General features: G+C 42.1%; 1 protein-coding gene and 1 long non-coding RNA gene across 2 annotated transcripts in view; one reads left to right on the forward strand and one right to left on the reverse strand.

The window, feature by feature from the left end:
- LOC138664227 (uncharacterized) overlaps nucleotides 1-10,939 on the forward strand; it is a 194,607-nt gene extending 183,668 nt beyond the window's left edge. Inside the window, exon 3 of the long non-coding RNA XR_011318308.1 lies at nucleotides 6,734-10,939. This is a non-coding gene — a long non-coding RNA (uncharacterized lncRNA). The remainder of the gene's footprint in view (nucleotides 1-6,733) is intronic.
- Nucleotides 1-14,865, reverse strand: part of SDK2 (sidekick cell adhesion molecule 2) — an 839,306-nt gene that overhangs the window by 305,735 nt on the left and 518,706 nt on the right. The gene's annotated exons all lie outside the window — the stretch shown is intronic.

A 14,865-nucleotide genomic window follows, 5' to 3' on the forward strand; every position in this document is an offset into this window, starting at 1 on the left:
ATGTGCTGGAGAGAGTGGGGGGACAGAGAGCAAAATGTTGCCAGAATAAGCGACGGTCTTTGGGAAGACGCAACGCTCATCAAAATTCTGAGCAACTGCTGAGGCTGAGATTCATCTGCTTATTAATATGGGAACATCTTATTTCATGTAATAATCATTAGAATCTTGGAAACTTTGCTAAGTGAGGGACCAAACGCCATGTGCGTGATCACAAAGATAAAGTGTCCTTCCTCCCAGGGACCAATGCGTATGTTCATCTGAATGATCTCCGGACCTGAAGTGTGAAAAGATTCCACTGCAAAACATGACCGTCTGCGATTCAAAGAATGAAATGGAAGGAATGCATGTGTAAGAGTGGTGGATTATACTGTCGCGTTCTGGCCCCTGAAAACAACTATCACGTCTCGCGAATAGTGTCATGCGTTTCGATACCTGTATGGTGATATATGATGTCTAGGTAATGTAAATGTTATGCATAATGTGAGAAGTGTGCAGTACAGATCCTCTATAGTGTAAAATAAGTATAGATTAGGACATAAGTTAGTGAAAATAGGGTAAGATAGATAAATGTTTAGTGTACAGTGTAGGATGAACATAGGTTCGGATTTAGGACATAAGATAATATAATGTGGTTTAACAGGAAGTAAATGTAGCGCATGTAGCGAAGGGACAGACATAGTTAAAGTTTTGGACTAGCCCATAGTGGGAGGGGCAATCCCCAGTAAAAAGAACTGCGTCTTCAAAGGAGTGGGATAGGGAAGTACAGTAAACAAGGTCAAGTTCAAGTGGGCTGGTGGTGTCAGCATGAATCTATTGTTCAGGGCAGTGGGAGGCCTCACTGGAATCCCTTGCAGACGTTCCTACAACGTCTGGAGCTCAAGGCTCGATACAGGTACTATAAGCTGATGAATAAGGTTTTTACTACCTGAAACGCTTTGTTTTATCGATTACTATGACATTTTAAACTTACTGACTAAACTTTTCTATTCACACCAATAAAGAAGAGTTTTGTAGTTCCTTTGAACCGGATTACTCGGGCGTACAGAGGAAGATGGTCGTGGAACCATGTGAAGGGAAGGTAGAGGATGCCGGGTTCACTGCGGAACTGGACTGGAGATCACTGGGGCTGGAGGAATCAGTAAATGTAGGGATCGTCCAGAAGGAATGAATAGTAATGCTGAAAATATACTGTATTAAGGAAGTGTTGTGCCCAATACTGTGAGTTACAACCAGATGAACTTGAATAGTCCAGTAAACTTTTGTTTGTTGAAATGAACCGGATGTCCCCTAAGTTATGTCCAGTAGCTCCTGAAGATGGAGGCCTGCAGTCTACAAGTGAGTGTGATACACCCCACACCTGACCACAAATGGGACACGATTTTCCTGTAAAGTGCCAGGGCATTATGGAGTAACAGCTCGACGACGGCTACTGCCTTCAGTCACTTTACACATGTTCCATTCAGATTTTGAAAGTTGATTTACATCACATTGGTGATGTAGCAGCTTGACACTTTCCGTAGATCTACCACATTCAGAAATGTAGTATTGTGCAAAAGTTTTAGGTAGGTATGGAAAAAATGATGCAAAGTATGGAGGATGCTTTAAAAAATTGAAGTGTTAAGACTTTATTTTTATCGATGAAGAAAATGGAAAGTGAAAGAACAAAATAAAAATATAAATCAAATCAATATGTGGGGTAACCACCCTTTGCCTTTAAAATATCAGCAATTCTACTAGCTACTCTTGCACAAAGCAGACTGGGGTTTAAAGCACCAAGAAATGGGCAACATTGAGAACAATAGAGGCTCTTGTTGGCTAAGGAAACTTAGTGCAGTACATGAAAGACACTTGCCAGCAGTGCCCTCAGCTCAGAATTGGCAGCAACCAAAGGGACCCAGCTACTACCATCTACTGTTCTGTGGAGTCTGTCTAGGGATGTACTGTATAATGATGAATGTGATCGCCACCATGGTCGCTGGGGAATTAGATGTTGAGTGATAATTAAATGTGACCACCTCTAGATTTTCTGAAGATCACAGTGTGGATGGTAAAATGAATGTGATCACCTCTCTGGTTCCTGAGGATCAGGGGGTGGTAAATAAAGTGAATACAATCACCATTGTGGTCTATGGGGGTCAGGGGTGGGTGGATAATGTAATGTGACCCATATTGTATGATTTCTGTAAATCAGTGACTGTATTGTAAAATAAATGTTTATCAAAATTCATCACTACAGTTCCTGGGAATCAAGGGGTGGGTAGTAAAATGAATGTGACTATCGGTTCCTGGAGATCAAGGCAAGATTGGTAAATATATGTGACAACCTCTATGGTTTATGAGGATCAGAGGATGAAGGGGAGGTAAAATTAACATTACCACAACTATAGTTTCTGGGAGTCAGGAGGTTGCTACTAAAATTAATGTTACAACAACCCTGTTTTCTGAGACTCACTGGCTGTGTTCACTATATGTTGTCACCTCTAAGGTTCCTGGGGATTAGGGGATGGGGGATTAAATCAATGTGACAAGCCCCAAGGTTCCTGGGAATCTTTGTGTGTGTTGTAAAATAAATATTTACCGTATATACTCGAGTATAAGCCGAGATTTTCAGCCCACTTTTTTGGGCTGAAAGTCCCCCTCTCGGCTTATACTCGAGTCATACCCAGGGGTCGGCAGGGGAGGGGGAGCGGGGGCTGTCTAATTATACTCACCTACTCCTGGCGCGGTCCCTGCAGGTCCCTGGCTTCCCGAGTGCCGGCAGCTTCTTCCTGTACTGAGCGGTTACATGGTACCGCTCATTACAGTAATGAATATGCGGCTGCACCCCCCATAGGTGACCGCTCCGTACAGGATGAAGCTGCGGCATCGGGGAAGCAGGGACTGCACAGCGCCAGGAGCAGGTGAGTATAACAGGGAGGGAGAGCGCTGCGCTGAGCGATATTAACCTGCTCCCCGTTCCGGGCGCTGTTCTGTCTTCAGCAGTGACGCTCAGGTCAGAGGGCGCGGTGTCGTGGTTAGTGCGCACACCCTCTGCCTGAACGTCAGTGGCAGTGCAGGTGAAGCTGAAGATGGAGTGGCGCCGGAACAAGGAGCAGGTGAATATTGAAAGTGCCGGGGGCCTGAGCGACGGAGAGGTGAGTATGTGATTTTTTTTTTTTTATTGCAGCAACAGCAAATGGGGCAAGTGTCTGTATGGAGCATCTATGGCGCCATAATGTTTGTGCAGCACTTTATGGGGCAAGTGTCTGTATGGGGCCATAATTAATGTTTGTGGAGCATTACGGTATATGGGGCAAGTGTCTGTATGGAGCATCTTATGGGGCCATAATCAAGGTTTGTGCAGCACTATATGGGGCCATAACGTTTATGCAGCACTATATGGGGCAAGTGTTTGTATGGAGCATCTATGGGGCCATAATGTTTGTGCAGCACTATATGGGGCCATAACATTTGTGCAGCACTATATGGAGCTATAACGTTTGTGCAGCACTATATGGGGCCATAATGTTTGTGCAGCACTATATGGGGCCATAACGTTTGTGCAGCACTATATGGGGCCATAACGTTTGTGCAGCACTATATGGGGCAAGTGTTTGTATGGAGCATCTATGGGGCCATAACTTTTGTGCAGCACTATATGGGGCAAGGGTTTGTATGGAGCATCTATGGGGCCATAACGTTTGTGCAGCACTATATGGGGCAAGTGTCTGTATGGGGCCATAATTAACGTTTGTGGAGCATTATGGTATATGGGGCAAGTGTCTGTATGGGGCATCTTATGGGACCATAATCAAGGTTTGTGCAGCACTATATTGGGCAAATGTGTTTATGGAGCATCTTATGGGGCCATTATTAACCTTTATGCAGGATTATATGGGGCATATTTTAATATGGAGCATCTTATGGGGCCCATTATAAACTGTATGGAGCATTATATGGGGCTCCTGATTCAATATGGATATTGAAAAACACTTAACCTACTGATGTCTCAATTCATTTTACGTTTACTGGTATCTATTTTTACTTTTGACATTTACCAGTAGCTGCTGCATTTCCCACCCTAGGCTTATACTCGAGTCATTAAGTTTTCCCAGTTTTTTGTGGCAAAATTAGGGGGCTCGGCTTATACTCGGGTCGGTTTATACACGAGTATATATGGTATACAAAATCACTGCAATGGTTCCTGTAGATCAAGGGGTTGATAGTCAAATGAATGTGACCATTGGTCCCTGGGGATCAAGAAAAGAGTGGTAAATACAGTGTATGTGACATTCTCAATGGTTGCTGAGAATCAAAGGGTGGGTGATATAGTAATGTCACAACCCCTATAGTTCCTAAGGATTAGGGGATGGGTGATAAAGTGAATGTGACAACCCCTATAGTAACTGAGGATCAAGGAGTGGGAGATAAAGTGAATGTGACAACCTCTATGGTTCCTCAGTATCAGTGGGTCGGTTCTAAAATGAGTAGGATAACCAGTATGGTTCCTGAGGATCAGGGTGTGTGTGATAAACTGAATGTGACAACCCCTATGGTTTCTGAGTATCAGGGAGTGGGTGACAAAGTGAATGTGACAATCCCTATGGTTTCTGAGTATCAAGGAGTTGCTGAGGATCAGAGAGATTGGTGATAAAGTGAATGTGACAATCCCTATGGTTTCTGGGTATCAGGAGGTGGGTGATAAAGTGAATGTGACCATCCCTATGGATGCTGAGTATCAGAGAGATTGGTGATAAAGTGAATGTGACAACCCTTATAGTTCCTGAGGATCAAGGAGTGGGAGATAAAGTGAATGTGACAACCTCTATGGTTCCTCAGTATCAGTGGGTCGGTTCTAAAATGAGTAGGATAACCAGTATGGTTCCTGAGGATCAGGGTGTGTGTGATAAACTGAATGTGACAACCCCTATGGTTTCTGAGTATCAGGGAGTGGGTGACAAAGTGAATGTGACAATCCCTATGGTTTCTGAGTATCAAGGAGTTGCTGAGGATCAGAGAGATTGGTGATAAAGTGAATGTGACAATCCCTATGGTTTCTGGGTATCAGGAGGTGGGTGATAAAGTGAATGTGACAATCCCTATGGATGCTGAGGATCAGAGAGATTGGTGATAAAGTGAATGTGACAATCCCTATGGTTTCTGGGTATCAAGAGGCAGGTGATTAAAGTGAATATGACAAAACCTATGGTTTCTGGGTATCAAGAGGTGGGTGATTAAAGTGAATGTGACAACACCTATGGTTCTTGAGTATCAGGGGGTGGGTGATAAAATGAGTAGGATAACCAATATGGTTCCTGAGGATAAGGGGGTGGGTGATCATGGAGTGGATCATAAAGTGAATCTGACAACCCCTATGGTTCCTAAAGATTAGCGGGTTGGTGATAACATGAAGGTGAGCACCACTACTAGACATGAGGATCTGGGGGTGGCTGATAAATTAATTTGATCACAATTATAGGTAATGTTTCGGGGCTGAGAAGCAATGATGTAGTTGATAGACTTCCTGCATGTCACATCATTGTGTATTTGTCAAGTCTAGAGTGTACTTTAGAGCATATTTAGAGAAGTGTTTTGCCATTTTTGCTCCTTCCTAAGTAAACTTGCTGGACAGATAAAAGTTCACCAAGCTGAAATGACTGAGCGATACTGCAATATTCTAGACTCTGGTCTATTTGACTCTGGCGCTCTTCCATCTTTCTCATACAAGGACATAGAAGAAGAATAGAATGATTACAAAATGTACCCCAAGCCTACTTAATTGTGCCATAATAGACATTGTCAGACGTATATATGATAATGTGCTCTGGATACATTGTTTTGCCCTATGTAGACGTCACTAAATGAATAAAAAAACATTCATGCAATTAGCCTTCACAGATATGGAATATTGGTATAAAACAAAAAAAGATCGAAGTATGAAAAGCGATGTGGCCATCATAGATTAATGTGGAACATGCCCTTATGGAGGCGAAAAACAGCATGAATAGGAAAATAGCTAAAGTAACAGGATAAATAGACACGAAGCAATAAGGGAAGATTCATGGTCACAGCTCTTGAACAAACAAAACACAATGCACAAGTCACATTTAACAGTTTTGTAAAGTATCAACTCCATTATTTAACTTTGCTCATTCAATCCACATTTACAGCTGAACTACAATATGACCCTTTGAATAGACAGAGCCATTATCACCGCCGGTAAACCATTTAGGAAAACAATGTTTTTAACATATCAACTGGTTGTTTTTTTTTGGACCTCAATTATTATTTTTATGTTATGGTGCCCATGAAATCATTTATGATCAGTTACACTGTTCTACAGCCAAACTGGTTCAGAGACAAAAACAATTGAACTCAACTAGTTTTGTGGTAGCTGAGAACTAATAAGAAACTTAAATTTGCTGATTGTCTCTAATTTCCAAGATCCAGATGAGGTTGTAATTACTTATGACACCTTTCATACAGGCTTATAGAAAAATTGCATATGTATTATTTCCTCATTATTATTGCATTGTTAGTTGCTTGTCTATTACATCATCTATTTAGTCTATTGAACCTTCCGTAGCCTATAGGGTGACCAATCAAAAAACGCCAACTCATCTCCGATAACGAAATCCTAATCACAGTTGCATCACCTACTTTTATAAATGATCTCTGTGTAAGGTATTCAGTTTTAGGATTTTTTAGCTTAATTTCTTACCATATTGACATGTTTCTATATGTTTTTTTTCAGATATGCCTCATTTTTGCATTTCCAAAGTGGATAGTTTTTGCTACATATGCGGAGAAGTCACTTATGTGTCACAAAGGCGAGTTTCTCCAACCCTGATAAGGAAAGCCTACAACTTGTATTTTGGCTGCAGAATAAGAGACAGGACAAGAATTGTGGTCCACACATATGTGGTCCACACAATAGATGTTCACAACATCTTACCCAGTGGATACACGGGAAGAGGCAATCTATGCATTTTGCAGTCCCAATGATTTGAGAGAATCCAAACATTCCATCTTCAGTATGCCCGGTACCACATGCTTAAGAACTGCCGGTTCCAAAAGCACCAGAAACCTTTTCAGTTGAGTCAAGTGAAGAAGAAGACAGCACTTGCTGTCATGAAGCATCTTTCTCTCATGACCCAGACTTTCTGTCAGCAACTGAACCGTACTTTATAACATAAAGTAAACTAAACGATCTTGTTAAAGATTTTGATGTTCCCAAAAGTAAGGCTGCTCTTAGGTTCCAGGCTATTGTAGTGGAATCTCCTAGCAGGCAATGTTCAGATTTCTTTGTTCCGCAACTGTGATAAAGATCTTGTCCAATGCTTCTTCATGGAGGGCGATCTTGTGACATGTAACAAACAGTTTAATGGAAGCCTTCAAGATAAGTCATAATCAAGAGGAATGGAGGTTCTTCATCGATTCATGCAAAACAAACCTAAAAGCCATCTTGCTGCATAATTGTATTGTGCTACCTTCAATTCCAGTTGGTTTTGCAGTCTACATGCAAGAAACCTATGACAACATGAAACAGCTGTTGAGGTGCCTGAACTATAACCAATAATCTCAGAATTAGTGGAATACGTTGATAACTTCATAAAGTGACAGTGGTCAAAATTGTAAAAATTAGCTCGGTCATTAAGTACCAAATTGGCTCTGTCACTAAGGGGTTAAAGTTCCAAAAACATATTCAGTTATGGGTCCACTTCTATATGAGTGAGTTCTTGAGTTGGTATGAATAGATTGGCATGGCCTGGCCTCAAAAGTAATCTGAGGCCATAGTTTGGGAGCCCTGAAAACTGCCTGACAGCAACCATGATGGCTCTTCTTCTGATTAGCCAGCCTGTTTTGCTGCCACATGTGCATCACGATGAAGTCACACCAGGCCAGCTAATCAAAAGGAGAGCCATCAGGTAAGAGGCCATTCTCACAACTCCAATTCATCCTACAGAAATTACTGTCGTGACTGATGAATCATGGTTGTGTACATTAATTCACACCATCTCTAGTGATTTCTTTACAGTAATCGTACGATTGTGATTTTAGTGCAAATGGAAAAAGGAGATCATTAAAAAATCTAAAGATTGCCACCAAGGCCAAACCAAAATTCCCAAAATGCAATGGCTCCTGAAGGTTTCCTTACTTCATATTCAGATGGAGCCCTTTGGTCAGACCACAGAGGGTAAACAAGAATGTGAAATAGGTGTGACCTTAGAAGTGTTTGTAGTTGTGCAGAAAACTTTTCCTCAAACTTCTTCTAAGTTGGCGAGTATGCCTAAGTTGCACTTTCTATAAGGGATCAATCGACTGTTTTTTGACTTAATTAAAATCCAATGCCTGTAATGATGTTCTTAAAATAAGTAGCTGAGCAAATTCAAGAGCAATTATGGATCTATTACATCCAAAGCTCTGAAATTCTCCATGTTCACCACAAACCTAAAGTATAGTGTAGGTGCACCACCCAAAACGCGAATAATCAAATGCCTGCTACTGACATTCAACTATAGTTTGAGGTGGACCCCTAACTGTGCTAATGGGAAAATGTAAATGACAAAAACATGTCTAAGAAGCGCAATTTACCATTCTCTGGAGTCTGACAGCGCTTGGAGAAAGGAAATAGCCTATGTAAGTTAAGTCCTTGATGACCATGATCAGAACAATTTATTCTACTTTTCCTATTTGCATTACGTCAGTCACTACTTTTCCTATTTGCATTACGTCGGTCATAACTTTTTTTTTTTTGCTTTCTTCAATATTTTTGTGGGATGAGTTGTATAATATTTAATGTTTAAATTGCATAATTTTTTTTTGCAAAAATGTACTTAAAGATACGTATATTACAGTTTTTTTCTTTATTGTACAAGTGTACCCTGATCATACATTTTGCATAAGTGGCGTATATACGGTAATTTAAAAGAGAATATAATAATTTATTTAATGTGACTACAATATTACAATATTACAGGTTGGCATACATATCTGCCCCATTACCTTGTATAACGATCGAACCAATCTATATCTTAGCATCAGAGACTATGATCAGGCAGACAATTTTTTGAGCTGTCTGCCCACACCAGGTATGGACCTGATCGAGTCACAGAGAATCGCCAATTAGCCTCTCTTTTTTGTATTAGCATTGATCGCGGTACTCAAAGGGTTACAGCCGTTCACGCTCCTGAGTGCACAGGAACACTAGCAGTGAGCAAGACGAGCCATCTGATGGCTATACGAGTATAATAATAATATTCACCACCAGCTCATTATATTTTCAGACGGTAGACCCTTTTTTGGCCTTTAGAAAGAGAGACTATTGACAGCCATGATGAATGGAGCAGGAGATATTATACGTAATGCTTGGTAAGGAGCCAAAGTATGGCTGAGCAAAGTACAGAACAGGTTCACTTATTTAAAGGGGATTTCTAAGATTAGGAAATTAGGAAAATGGACCTCCTTCTTACTCAAAAACAGTGCCATCTTTGCCCATAGGCAATGGATAGTATTGCCACTCATCTGTATTCAAAACACTGAGCTGGACAGATGTGGGGCTGTTTTGTGAAAACAAATCTAATATTTATTACCCAAATCCTAGATAATAGTACAAATTTGTTGTATACATAAAGAGGGGAACAAATTTGGTGTATGAACATTATGACCCAAAACTTGTAGACAATGGGGTACAACGATGAAGCTGATATTCATTTTTAGCAGCAGGGCTCAGTGATTTTCATGGGAACCATAGACAACTTTAAGGCTATAGACCTATATTCTAATAGAGATATGCTTTAAGGGGAATTTTATTATTTTAAACTAAGTACCTCTTCCCATTTGTGCTGCTTCACTGATTCTGGAACAGTTTTTCTTATTTTTCTGAGTGTCTCCATTTCAAAGTTATGCCCCCTGGAAATAAAGGTGCAAATTTTTCTTCAATCACCTTCGTGTATACAACAGAATGTCTTTATGGGTGTGGCCATGTTTTGATTGGCCAGTGTCAAAAGAGAGAAAGTGAACTCCCACAGACAAGAAAGAGAAAGTGAACGCCCACGGAGAAGTTTCAGTTGCTTGAAGGGAAAAATTACTTCTTTGTTTCCAGAGGAATAACTTTAGAACAGAGGGGCACAGAAGAAAAAGAAAAACTGTTCCAGAACCAGATGAATAGTGGCAATTGGAAGAGGCATTAAAATATCCAGGGAAAAATTCCCTTTAATTCATTTAATGATGCCTCTAGTGGCCAAATACTTACATATCACAGAACATAACACTTGTATATGAGTGCTCTGATATGTCAAGAATATTTTTTTTATTATGGAATATTTTACACATTTTTTTTACTGTTCATATTATTGTGTTCTTAGGAAAAGAAGCAAAAAAAAGAGAAATTATATTTATATATTCCACTCTTCATAAAAACTATATGATACATTGCTAGTACATTGCTATAGTCTCATTGCACCAGGGTGATATTAACACCTAAATGTCTTCCGCTGGGTGATATACTTGCCTCATTTTACACAAATGTTTTCCTATTTGCGACATTCAGCGTGCTTAGAGGTTGATGTGACTGTCTGCATTCAGATTTGATCCTTATCCAGAACGCCTGTGAGGTTACACGTTTCTCATGCGTCCTCCTATTGTTATTGATGCCTTCCTTTGGCTCACCTAGAGATACAGCTGCCTTTTCGTCTTACACCTAAATTTGGTTTCCATGGTGACGGCGAGCTTCTTCTTGCAACCACACAGAGTTTATATCCTTGTTTATCGGGTTTGTGAATCTTTTACTGAAGCTTTTAAAATAATCCAAAAAGTTACATGTAAACTGTGGGCTACGGAAATAACTAATTGGCCAATTATTGAAAATAAATACGGTAATAAAAAAAACTTTAAGGAATAGTGTATACTCTGCAAATTCAAATCATAATTGCTTAAACAAATACAAAATTTCAATAAAATCAGTCACACAGATTTTTTGTTTTTCCTTTATGCTAAAGAAAAATAGGATCTGACTATTATATATAAGAGACTGTAGATAACATGTTGTCTAAATTGACATCTGATGGTATAAAAGTCCTCGTAATTCAGAAAAAAAAACTGGTCAAACACTGTTAAAAGACTGTGGAAACACAATGACAACATTTTGTACATTAGATTTTTTTGGTGAGGGTCCGTCTTTCTGGGGGGTCCTCTATCATTAAATAGTCTCTGCAGTTTCAGGTGGCTTTTGAGAGTAATCTGTGCACATGAAAAATTACACTATATGACTTGTATCCTGCGTTTTCACCTGTTCCCTCCTCTCCAGGCTCTATCTATAATTTTCAGTTGTCTCTGAGCTAGTGGGTGGAGACCAGTGGCGTATCTGGGGGGGGGGGCCGCCGGGGCATGTGCCCTGGGTGCAGACGGCAGGGGGGCGCAGTTGGGCCGCCTAATGCGGCGGTCCGCAATGTCTCCCCCGGCGGCTGCATTCTTCCGCCCCCCGGATTGAGAGTCGGCTGTTCTCTGTGCCGACTGCCAAGCTGACAGCCAGCACAGAGAAGCTGCAGCGCGCCGGCTCCCAACATGTGCGGATATACCGCATGTGTTCCGGCGGAGATGGAGGGGGGCCCCTACAGGGTGGTTGCGTGCACGGAGAAATCTCTGCAGCTCTGATGGCTACAAGAGAAAATAGCAGCGGAGCTGCAGTGATCTGTCTTCCTGCCCGTCTTCCTCTCAGACAGGCAGTGCCGCTGGATGACGTCATCATTCAGGGGCCGGCTGTGTCAGAGGAAGGTAATGACATGCTGTGGCAGAGCGTGTGGATAGGTGAAAGGTTGTGTGTGAATATATAGAGGTGCTGTGTGTGTGTTGTGTGTGTGTCTGTATAGAGAAGTGCTGTGTGTGTATATATAGAGGTGAGAGGTGCTGTGTGTGTTGTGTGTGTGTATATATAGGTGAGAGGTGTTTTGTGTGTGTGTGTGCATGTGCGCTGCGGGTTAATGTGCAGAGAGATAAATGGTTTTGTGTGTGTATGTGTACAGGGAGGAAAGGCGAGGGCAATGATGGGGCTGACGGGGAGAGAGCAATAATTGGGATGGAGGGGGAGGAGGAAATGATGGATGTGGTGGAATGGGCAATGATGGAGGTGGCAATGATGGGGGTGGGGAGGCAATGATGGAGGTGGAAATTGGAATGGGCAATGATGGTGGTGGGGGAGGAGGAAATCATGGAGGTGGTGGAAAGGGCAATAATGAGGGGGGAAGAAATGATGGAGGTGGTAGAATGGACAAGGATGGTGGTGGTGGAAAGCACACTGATGATATTGGAGGGGGAGAAAATGATGGAGGTGGTGGAATGGGCAAGTATGGTGATGGCGGCGGAATGGACAATGATGATGGTGCTGGAAAGGGCAATGATGGGGATGTGAGGGAAGAGAAAATGATGGATGTGGTGGAAAAGGCAAAGGAGGAAATGATGGAGGTGGTGAAATGGGCAATGATGGGAGTGCTGGGGAAGGAGGAAATGATGGAGGTTGTGGAATAGGGAATTGTGGGGTGGTGGGGGAGAAAGCCATGATAGTGGTGGTGGAGAAGGCAAAGATGGAGGTGGTGAAGAGAGTAATGATGGGGTGGGGTAGAGGAAAATAATGGGCATATATGAGGAAACAGTACAGGAGAATGGGGGGCATGTATGAGGAAACAGTACGGGGGAATTGGGGGCATGTATGAGGAAACAGTACTGGGGAATTGGGGGCATGTATGAGGAAACAGTACTGGAGAATGGGGGCATATCTAAGGTAACAGTATGGGGATTGGTGCAGACTGTATGAGGAGCGAATGGGGAAGTGTATGTGGACACAGTATGAGTAGCGATGTGAAAAATGTATGTGGACAGAGTACAGGGAGTAAGGGTGATGGGATGTGTGCAGGCACAGAATGGGGAGTCAGGTGAGCAGGCAGTGTAGAAAGTGAGGGGGCAAATATATAAGGAGACAGTATGGTGAGCACAGGGGATGTGAGAGGAGACAGTATGAGGAGGGAGGGGAATAGTGTGAGGAGACAGTATGGGGGGAGAAAAGTGATTGGGCACAGAATAGAAACTGAGTAGTGGGGGCGTAGCATGGAGAGACAGTGTAAGGGCACAGCCAGGAGGGGACAGTATACCAAGGAGGGGTGAGTGTGATGAGAGTACAGTATAAATACTGAGCCCTATAGGGGGACACAGTATGAGAGGGCAGTGTGAAGAGGGGGTCGGTATGGAAATGAGAGGTCAGTGTGAAGAGCATGTACCATAAGAGGGACAGTGTGGGGGTCATATTTTGTGCAGACAATATAGTGAGGGGCAATTTTTTTTCAGGAGCATTATAATGACACTTATATCTTTAAGGGTATCGTGTGGAGATTTTCTGCAAAAGAGGGGAGACGATAGAAGTCTGCAGCGACGAGCTGCGGATGAGAAAACTCATCATGGGGTCTGGACAGGATGAAGAAAAGAAGGAGAAAGACTCCAGAGACTACGTAATCTATAAGGTACCTGGATGTAAATGTTATTTGTGATACTGACTAACTCTCATGTTTTTATTTATGTTAGGAGCATTAAAGGGAATGTCCAGGTTTGTGATGAGTCTGCAGTCATTCTTTGTGACTGCAGACTTCTGACTTCTCACAGTGCGCACTGCACGCTGTCAGGAATCTGTTGTGCTGGTGATTTACATACATGCAGTCCCATGCTGACTAGACATGTGTGGCATCACTCAATGAAAATGAACTGAGCGAGGCCGGGCACGTCTAGTCGGAATGTGGTCAGAAGTATATGGGCAGCACGGTGGCGCAGTGGTTAGCACTGCAGCCTTGCAGCACTGGGGTCCTGGGTTCTAATCCCACCCAGGACAATATCTGCAAAGAGTTTGTATGTTCTCTCCGTGTTTGCATGGGTTTCCTCCAGGCACTCCAGTTTCCTCCCACATTCCAAAAACATACTGATAGGGATTCTAGATTGTGAGCCCCATCGGGGACAGTGATGATAATGTGTGCAAAACTGTAAAGCGCTGCGGAATATGTTAGCGCTATATAAAAATAAAGATTATTATTATTATTATTACAGTACAAATCGCATACTTGTGCTGACATGACTGTCCACCGGCAAGGGAGAATCCTAAAAGTGTGCAGTGCATTAGTTGTGAGAATTCAGAAGCCTGCGATGTCAGGATTCAGCTCTGCAGGTTCCAGTAGTCATCACATGGACACTTCACTCATATGCGATTTTCATACTTATGGTCCTATGACAACGAGCTTCTCTTCTGCTTTTCTCATTTATTCACTGAATATTGAGAGCATTAGAGAGAGCGGCTCGTGGGTACATGACTAAGTGTGCAAATCGCATGTCCTTGGGAAGGGAAGGGGGGGCGCCAAAATTAATTCTTGCCCTGGGTGCCAAGAACCCTAGATACGCCTCTGGTGGAGACTAGCTGCTATGGTGTCTCCAATACACACCACGAACCACCAAGAGGGATTCCTGCTCTCCCATCTCTAAATATATATATATAAATATACCCTCAAGAAGGATATTATACAGAAGCATTGAGTGCAAATCCAGCACTGGGTTTAGATAAAATACATACTAGAAAGTAGCAGCATGGAGAAAATTATATAGCTTTACCGAACAGGGTAGCTGTGAATATAACTCTTTCATGAGAAAAAACACACTTGAAAAGAAAAAAATCATATAACATTAATGTAAAGGTGAAGATAGAATGGCACCAAGTGTTTCATCCACGAATATGGTATAACGTGGGGTATGCCTAGACTGTCAAACAAACAGCGCTGGAAAATGGAGACTCAATTTAGAACCACTGTGGCATGTGGTAATCAAAAGCATTAGGGTGGTGCTCAACAAAAAAGCAAT

Source organism: Ranitomeya imitator, chromosome 2 (genome assembly GCF_032444005.1).
Source record: "Ranitomeya imitator isolate aRanImi1 chromosome 2, aRanImi1.pri, whole genome shotgun sequence".
Classification (NCBI taxonomy): domain Eukaryota; kingdom Metazoa; phylum Chordata; class Amphibia; order Anura; family Dendrobatidae; genus Ranitomeya; species Ranitomeya imitator.